Below are 9185 nucleotides of genomic sequence, written 5' to 3' on the forward strand. Positions count from 1 at the left end.
TCTGTGGGCAGGAGGTCGGGGTTCGACTGAACTGCCCACTTTAAGTGAGCTGTGAGCTTTTCATCCACGGTTTTTTGCAGCTGCTCGACTCGTCGTCTCCTCGTAAAGCACAGTGATCAGCACACCTGCACTGAGCTTTACAAAGACATTTTTATACTTTTTTTCTCCTTTATTTAGAATTCTGAGCTGAGCTGCTCCGTATCTGCACGTTAAAACAGCTGATCCTCCGCGACGCGTCAACAACTAACACTGTTTTCCACTCAAATGCGCCTAAACTCTCTTTCTGAGGACCACATGATGTGAAAACACAATAAAACTTTCTTACCTGTAAATCTGGTCATGTTTTCTGCATAAATAAATGTTATCCATTCTTTGTGCTCAAACGCCAAAGCAGGGGCGAATCCAGATGGAATGGGGCGTGGGGGAGGGATGTGCCCCCCTCACAACACCCCTAGATTAAAGGTCCAGTTTTGAAGCCTTTTTTTTACTACTAATACTAACTACTAATACTACTTAAAATAATATTAATTTCGACAAGTAAAATATTTAGAGAGAATTTAAATGTTAGAAAAATGCTAGAATGAATTTAATAGTTACATTTATAAACAATGTAGGTTCGAAATTGCAAGTTTTACTGTTACAGTGCTGTCAACAGTTAAATATGAGGTCAAGAAAGACGTCTTTATTTTACTTTTTATAAAACAAGTATTTATTTTCATTGAAGTCAAGAAAGGGTGACTATAAAGTAAGTTTTGGCAAAACAGGTATCATTGTCATGTTGAGGTGGCAGAGGGTTGTTGTCGGCAGCTGGGAAAAGTAACTAAAAAGTAACTAGTAATCTAACTTAGTTACTTTTACAATTGAGTAATCAGTAAAGTAACTAAGTTACTTTTTCAAGGAGTAATCAGTAATTGGATTACTTTTTCAAAGTAACTGTGGCAACACTGGTAATAATAGCCAAGTGGCCTCTGTGTGCATGCATGTTTATGGCTTCAATCATGCAGAAACAGGGGAGAGCTGACATTTGCCGTTTAGTATGCTTATATATTTTGGGACAAGGATGAAAGCTGCAAAAATAGAAAGTTAAAAGGACAAATACATTTGGAAAAAATAGCGACTTTCGCTAACCAGTAAACAATGGATATTGTTCTGCAATGTACCATGGGAGTTAGGAGTTTTAAGGTTTAAAATATTATTGTGGTTCATGTTAGTTTGAAATATTATTATTGTGGTTCATGTTAGTTTAACTGTGTTGTTAGTGTTACTGATTTGTGTTCAATTGGTTTAGTTAGTTTAATTATCATGTTGCCATTACCATGAGTGAAAAGAGTATTATAATAACCTTTATTTAATGTCTTTTACAAGGGTGACCTGACCAAGAAAGGCGGCGGCACACGTCATAATGGACAGATTAACGTCATCATGCGAACATTGATAATAAATAAAATATAATCCTCTTGGTCATAGTAACATTGTAGTGATGTAAAGTCTCAAACAGATTAGAAATATCTTGCCTTTGATGTCTTCCGCCACCGTCTCTGTTTCTACATGTCTAAAAATAGAAGCACCTGCTTGTGGCAGAATGCAAAAAAACACAAAAAGCTCTCCATGTGTGAGTGTAACTTCGATCATGGAGAAATGTACAGAACTGACATTTGCCGTTTGGTATGCTTATGTATTTTGGGTCAAGGATGAACGCCGCCAAAATGCAACGTTGATAGGACTAATATTTCTGGAGAAGCCACAGGTATTAGCTAATGTTGTTAATTACATTCTGGACTAACATGGCATTCCAGCAGCGCGTGGTAAATCATATTTATATTAAAAGCGTGAGTGCTTGCATGACTTTATTTAGTAAGTACATAATACAATTGTAAATATGTTACAAATGCAGGGATGACACAAGAAAGTGAAAATATTTATTTCCATTGTGGTCCATTTAAAGATCAAATGACAAAATAAAAGTAAGAATAATAATACTGATAATAATTATAATATTAGTGTGTGTATATGATAACAGGAACCTAAGCAATTTAGAAACACACTAAACAGTAAATTAGCATTAAAAATATTACATAATTAACAGGAAATAAAAGGGTTGAGTTCTTCTAAAAGCTGTTTAGGTTTAACATTCTAAAAGCATTCTGGTCTCACACGCCATTCCAACTCATAGAAATTTTGCCTAATTTATTACCAGCCTTGAAAAATGTCAGCACTTATTTTATACACGCTACCCAATCTAGAGCCTGTGGATCCCCATGGGCAACACACTAATAACAGCTTTTATTTCCATACACAGAAATACATTGGGGACACTGGACCTTTTATTCCAAATCAAAATATTAAGAAAAATGTATCAACTGTGTTATTACTTTACAGAAAGCGAAGTAAAAGTAATATTAGGCTGTTCAAAAAAAAGAAAATAGCAGTATCTGCATTTTTCCTTCTGTGACCCATAATACCCTTACAGGTGGCCCTTGTTTAAGAATGAATGCAGCAAATAGTGCCTCTCTAAAATGGGTTGTTCCAGACATTGTTCAGAACAGTGTACTATGATTAAAAAGTTTATTGGAGAGGAGAAAATGTATAAAGAATTGCAGTAAATGGTCTCAAATGCTCTAAAATGGCAACCAAAACCAGAAACAAATGTGGAAAAAAATTGAAAATCACCATTCAAATGGATCAAAGAGTGGGAAAGACTCAGCCAATGATCAGCTTCAGGGTGATCAAAGAGGGTCTAAAGTTACCTGTGAGTACTGGAACAATTGCTGCCTATGTGAAGCCAAGGCATGAGCAAGAAGTCCCCGCAAAGTCCCATTGTTGAAAAAACAACGTGCTGAAGAGGTTACATCATCATCATCATCATCATCACCACTGCCCCTTGACACAATCATGGTGGTCCAGAAGAAATTCATCCAGGAACCTAATAGGAGGTGCCAACTGTTTCAGAGCTTCAAGGGGTTACAGTTTGCCAAAGGACACATTGACTGACCTAAAGAGAAATGGTGCAACATTATATATAGATATATATATGTATATATTATACACACACACAGACACACACATACGTGTGTGTGTGTCTGTGTGTAAACAATAAAGTACAACTTAAAAAGTGTCTAAATATTAAGGGCAGTGATTGTGAACAATGGGGGCATATTTAGGGCAGTGGGGGCACAGAAGCCAGTGCTTTTAATGTGCCAAAAGAGGAATGAGGTATGTTGAGTTGTTTGTTGTTCAGGGAGCGGGGAGGGGGTAGATTGAATTGGTTGTCTGGGGTGAGGTGGGGAGGGGGGTGTTTATGGGAGTAGGTCTGTGGGGGTGTGTGTGTGTGTCCATCAAATCAAATCAACTTTATTTATAAAGCACTTTAAAAATCAGCTGCAGCTGAAACAAAGTGCTGTACACAAGGGGACATATAAAAGGTAACAAACCACAAAGTACAAATAAAAACAAGCCCCAAAAAATTAAAACAAGTGTAGCGGGATGAAAGTCCCGGGTCCCAATTGAAAAGACATTCCCGCTAGCTTGACTAACGGGGAGTTCCCCTTTGGCTGACCTGGTAGAGGAACGGTCTTTTGGTGCGAGCCGCGTGGGTTCGATTCCCCACCGTCGTCCCGGCCACAAAGGTCCTGCTGCTTCAATCTGGCGTCACAAACAGGATGTGGGTCACAGAGTATGCTAACATGCACCTGTGACTTCAGGACGAAGTCAAAAATGGTGGGGAGATGTGTAGTGGGATGAAAGTCCCGGGTCCCAATTGAAGACATTCCCGCTAGCTTGGCTAACGGGGAGTTCCCCTTTGGCTGACCTGGTAGAGGAACGGTCTTTTGGTGCGAGCCGCATGGGTTCGATCCGCCACCGTCGTCCCGGCCACGAAGGTCCTGCTGCTTCACAAGTAAAAACAGTTAAAACAGCCAAAACAGATCAAGAATCTCATTCTAGGTTAAAAGCCAGTACATAAAAGTGGGTTTTAAGATTAGTTTTAAAAACAGAAAGTGAAGAGGCCTGCCTGATGTGGAGTAGTAACTCGTTCCACGTCTTTGGAGCCACAACAGAAAAAGCTCGGTCCCCTCTGAGCATACGCTTGCACCTCGGCACCTCCAGGAGGAGCTGATCAGCTGACAGGAGGTGGCGAGCAGGGGCAGTAACAATGAAGCAGCTCAGAGAGGTAAGGCGGGGCAAGGCCATTTAAAGATTTAAAAACAAATAAAAGAATCTTAAAATGAATTATAAAATGCACAGGCAGCCAGTGGAGGGAGGCCAGGATAGGTGTAATGTGCTCCCTCTTACATGCACCAGTTAGCAGACGGGCAGCAGCATTCTGAACTAGCTGGAGACGTGCAAGGGAGGACTGGCTAATTCCATAATAAAGTGCATTACAGTAATCCAGCCGGAAGGTAATAAAAGCATGGATTGCTGTTTCAAAGTGCTGATGTGCAAGAAAAGGCTTAACCTTAGCAAGCTGCCTTAAGTGAAAGAAACTCGATCTGACTACTGCACTGATTTGGTGGTCCATCTTAAATCCCAAGTTTGTGACAGTAGATTTTGAAAAGGCTGACAAAGGCCCCAGATCAACAGGTGAAGAAGAACAGGAGCTGCTAGGGCCAAAAAAATCACATCCGTTTTCATTAAAATTAAGAAAATTCAATGCCATCCAGGCTTTAACATCCTCAAGGCAGGACAAAAGGTGCTGAAGAGAAGAGGCATCATTTTTCTTTAGGGGGACATATAGCTGGCTGTCATCAGCATAGCAGTGGAAGCTGATGCCATGCTTTCTGAGAATGGACCCCAGGGGAAGCAAATACAGGGAGAATATACAGAAATACAGGGTGTCCATGGGTGTTTGCAGTACGTATGGCCCAGGGGAAGAAGCTGTTTGTCAGCCTGCTGGTGTGGGACTTTGTTGACATGTTGTGTATCCCAGAGGGCAACAGGTCAAATGGGGTAGGCAGGGTGTTAGGAGTCTACTGTGATGGCCTTGATTCTCCTAAGGCAGAAGGATGTGGCGACGTTTTCCAGGCTGGGCAGAGGGCAGCCGATGATCCTAAGGGCAATGTTAATGACCCTCTGCACTGCCTTTCCTCGGCTGTGGAGTCTGTATACCACACACCGAGACAGTATTTCAGTGCGCTCTCCACCGAGGAGTGATAGAAGGCCAGCAGCAGCGTCATGTACAGGTTCTTGTTCCTGAGCACATGCAGGAAGTGCAGCCGCTGTTGAGCTGTCTTAAACAGAGCCCTGATGTTGGAGGTCCAGGTGTGGACTGCAGAGATATGGGTGCCCTGAATGTCGACAGTTTCCACCTGTTCTCCATTCATGAAGGGGTGCTGTCTGTTTTTCCTGAAGTCCATGATGAGTTCTTTTGTCTTATGAACGTTCAGGATCAGGTTGTTCTCTGAGCACCAGAACAACAGTTCCCCTACCTCTGCCTTGTACAGAGAACTGTCGCTGGTCTGAATGTGCAGTGTTCCCAAAGTATTTGCATGTATGGAAATAAAAGCTATTGTAAAGATTTCAAGCTTTACTCACTTTTTTAAATACACTGCTATTATTTTGAGCACAACTACAGCTAAAATTAGATGTCATATCAAGCTCAAACTGGGAATAAAAAAAAAAAACAGCAAGATCCAAGATGTCAGCCATGCCATTTCAACAGGGAGGGGTGTTATTTCAAAATTTTTTGAAATCTATAACTTTTTGCATGGAGTATGGAAATATACATGGAATAAAACTTAACAGTATAATTTTTGGGTCATTTGGTTCCAAAAACCCATATGGACGGATCGTTTGAAAATTTCAAGTAACGCATGTGTCGTATATGTGCTGTTGACGTAGAAAACCACTCTGTTGCTTATAATTAGTTCATTGTGGCCATGTCATTCTTTACATGTGATGATTATACTCAACTGATGTTCCTGAAATAAAAACTACATAGATTTGGTTTGTTACAATTGATCGTAACATATGTACTGAAATTAGGTTTTTTTGTCAATTATGTTGTGTGTTGGGGGGTTTGGCTGGACATTTGGGTGTTCTTTTCTTTTCTTTGCTCTCCAGGTGGTATGCAAACTGATTTATTGTCTGTGGAGAAGGTGCTGGCGGAAGAGTCCTTCACCCTCATCAATGTAATGTGCAGCACCTGTGGATGGTGCTCACGTGCAACCTTGAGGACTTTCAGCTGAAGCAGATAATGAGATGGCGCTGGGTTCCGTCAGACGCAGGTCCGCTCCTCAACCCGCGTCGACACATAACAAATTACTCTTAAAAACACCAGATAGGCTTATTTACTATAGAAGTTGAATATAAACTTGAGGTCAAGCAACATTTGGAGCCAAATTTCAAGTCTCTAGGTGCAGCGGTTCTCAAGATATGACATTTTAGTTGATATATTTGGCGATTTTTGAACCCGATATCTTCACTGGCTCCGTCCATATGGGTTTTTGGATCCAAATGACCCTAAATTTATCCTGCTGTGGTTTATTCCATGTATATTTCCATATTCCATGCAAAAATGTATAGATTTTAAAATTTTTTGAAATAACACCCCTAATTTCAGAATATCCTCCCCTTCTAGCTGCCACCTTATCGTGGTGGGGGAGTTTGCGTACCCGGATGATCCTAGGAGCTATGTTGTTGGGGGCTTTGTGCTCCCTGTAGGGTGTCCCAAGGCAAACAGGTCCTAGGTGATGGGTCAGACTAAGGGCAGTTCAGAACCTCCATGACCAGTAAAAGATCAAGGACCGAGACGTCGCCCAGTATGGCGGAGCCGGGGTCCCACCCTGGAGCCAGGCCTGGGGTTGGGGCTCGCGCGCGAGTGCCTGGTGGTTGGGCCTTAGCCCATGGGGCCCGGCCAGGCTCAGCCAGAAAGAGTGATGTGGGCCCGCCCTCCTGTGGGTTCACCACCTGCAGAGGGGGCCATGGGGGTCGGGTGCAGAGAGGATTGGGTGGCGGTCGAGGGCGGGTGGCCCGGCGGCCCGGTCCATGCTCACAGCCCCTGGCTGTTGGGACGTGGAATGTCACCTCACTAGGGGGGAAGGAGCCTGAGCTTGTGCGGGAGGTTGAGAGATACTGACTAGAGATAGTCGGGCTTACCTCCACGCACAGCTTGGGCTCTGGTACCCAACTCCTGGAGAGGGGCTGGACGCTTCATTTTTCTGGCATTGCCCACGGGGAGAGGCGGAGAGCTGGGGTCGCATTGCTTATTGCTCCCCAGCTCAGTCGCCAAGTGTTGGAGTTCACTCCGGTGAACGAGAGGGTCGCATCCCTACGCCTTCGGGTCGGGGACAGGTCTCTCACCATTGTCTCGGCCTACGGGCTGAGCGGCAGTGCAGAGTACCCGACCTTCCTGGAGTCCCTGGGAGGGGTACTAGATAGCGCTCCGACTGGGGACTCCATTGTTCTCCTGGGGGATTTCAACGCCAACGTGGGTGGCGACAGTGAGACCTGGAGGGGGGTGATCGGGAAGCACGGCCTCCCCGATCTGAACCCGAGTGGTGTTCAGTTGTTGGACTTCTGTGCTAGTCACAGTTTGTCCATCACGAACACCATGTTCGAGCACAAGGGTGTCCATAAGTGCACGTGGCACCAGGACACCCTGAGCTGGAGGTCAATGATCGACTTTGTAGTCGTATCATTTGACCTTCTGCCACGTGTCTCGGACACTCGAGTGAAGAGAGGGGCAGAGCTGTCGACTGATCACCACCTGGTGGTGAGTTGGATCCGCTGGGAGGGTAGGAAGCCGGTCAGATCTGGCAGGCCCAAACGTATTGTGAGGGTCTGCTGGGAACGACTGGCGGAACCCTCTGTCAGCGAGGTCTTCAACTCCCACCTCCAGGAGAGCTTCTCCCAGATCCCGGGGGAGGTTGGAGACATGGAGTCCGAGTGGACCATGTTCTCCACCTCCATTGTCGATGTGGCTGCTCGTAGCTGTGGTCGCAAATTCTTTGGTGCCTGTCGCAGCGGCAATCCCCGAACCCGGTGGTGGACACCGGAAGTAAGGGATGCCGTCAAGCTGAAGAAGGAGTCCTACTTATCTTTGTTGGTAGGTGGGACTCCAGAGGCAGCTGACAGGTACCGGCAGGCCAAGCATGCCGCAGCCCGTGCGGTCGCAGAGGCAAAAACTCGGGTCTGGGAGGAGTTCGGGGAGGCTATGGAGGAGGACTATCGGTCAGCCTCGAAGAGATTCTGGCAAACCGTCCGACGCCTCAGGAGGCAGAAGCAGCTCTCCACCAGCACTGTTTACGGTGCGGGTGGGGAGCTGTTGACCCGGACTGGGGATGTTGTCGGGCGGTGGAAGGAGTACCTCGAGGATCTCCTCAATCCCATCGTCACATCTTCCGAAGAGGAAGCAGAGACTGGGGACTCAGAGGCGGACTCATCCATTACCCAGGCCGAAGTCACCGAGGTGGTTAGAAAGCTCCTCGGTGGCAAGGCTCCTGGGGTGGATGAAATCCGTCCTGAGTACCTTAAGTCTCTGGATGTTGTGGGGCTGTCTTGGCTGACACGCCTCTGCAACATCGCGTGGCGATCGGGGACAGTGCCTCTGGATTGGCAGACCGGGGTGGTGGTCCCTCTGCTTAAGAAGGGGGACCAGAGGGTGTGTTCCAACTATAGGAGGATCACACTCCTCAGCCTCCCCGGTAAGGTCTATTCCAGAGTACTGGAGAGGAGAATTTGACCGATGGTCCAACCTCTGATTCAGGAGGAGCAGTGTGGTTTTCGTCTTGGTCGCGGCACACTGGACCAGCTCTACACGCTCCATCGGGTGCTCGAGGGTTCATGGGAGTTTGCCCAACCAGTCCACATGTGTTTTGTGGATCTGGAGAAGGCGTTCAACCGTGTCCCTCGGGGCACCCTGTGGGGAGTGCTCCGGGAGTACGGGGTCCGGGGTCCTTTGTTAAGGGCTATCCGGTCCCTGTACAACCACAGCAGGAGCTTGGTTCGCATTGCCAGTAGTAAGTCAAACCTGTATCCAGTGCACGTTGGCCTCCGCCAGGGCTGCCCTTTGTCACCGGTTCTGTTCATTATTTTTATGGACAGAATCTCTAGGTGCAGCCAGGGTGTAGAGGGGGTCTGGTTTGGGAACCGCAGAATCTCGTCTCTGCTGTTTGCGGACGATGTGGTTCTGTTGGCTTTGTCAAATCAGGACCTTCAGCGTGCACTAGGGCGGTTTGCAGCCGAGTGTG

This window comes from Thalassophryne amazonica, chromosome 16 (genome assembly GCF_902500255.1).
Source record: "Thalassophryne amazonica chromosome 16, fThaAma1.1, whole genome shotgun sequence".
Taxonomy (NCBI): Eukaryota; Metazoa; Chordata; class Actinopteri; order Batrachoidiformes; family Batrachoididae; genus Thalassophryne; species Thalassophryne amazonica.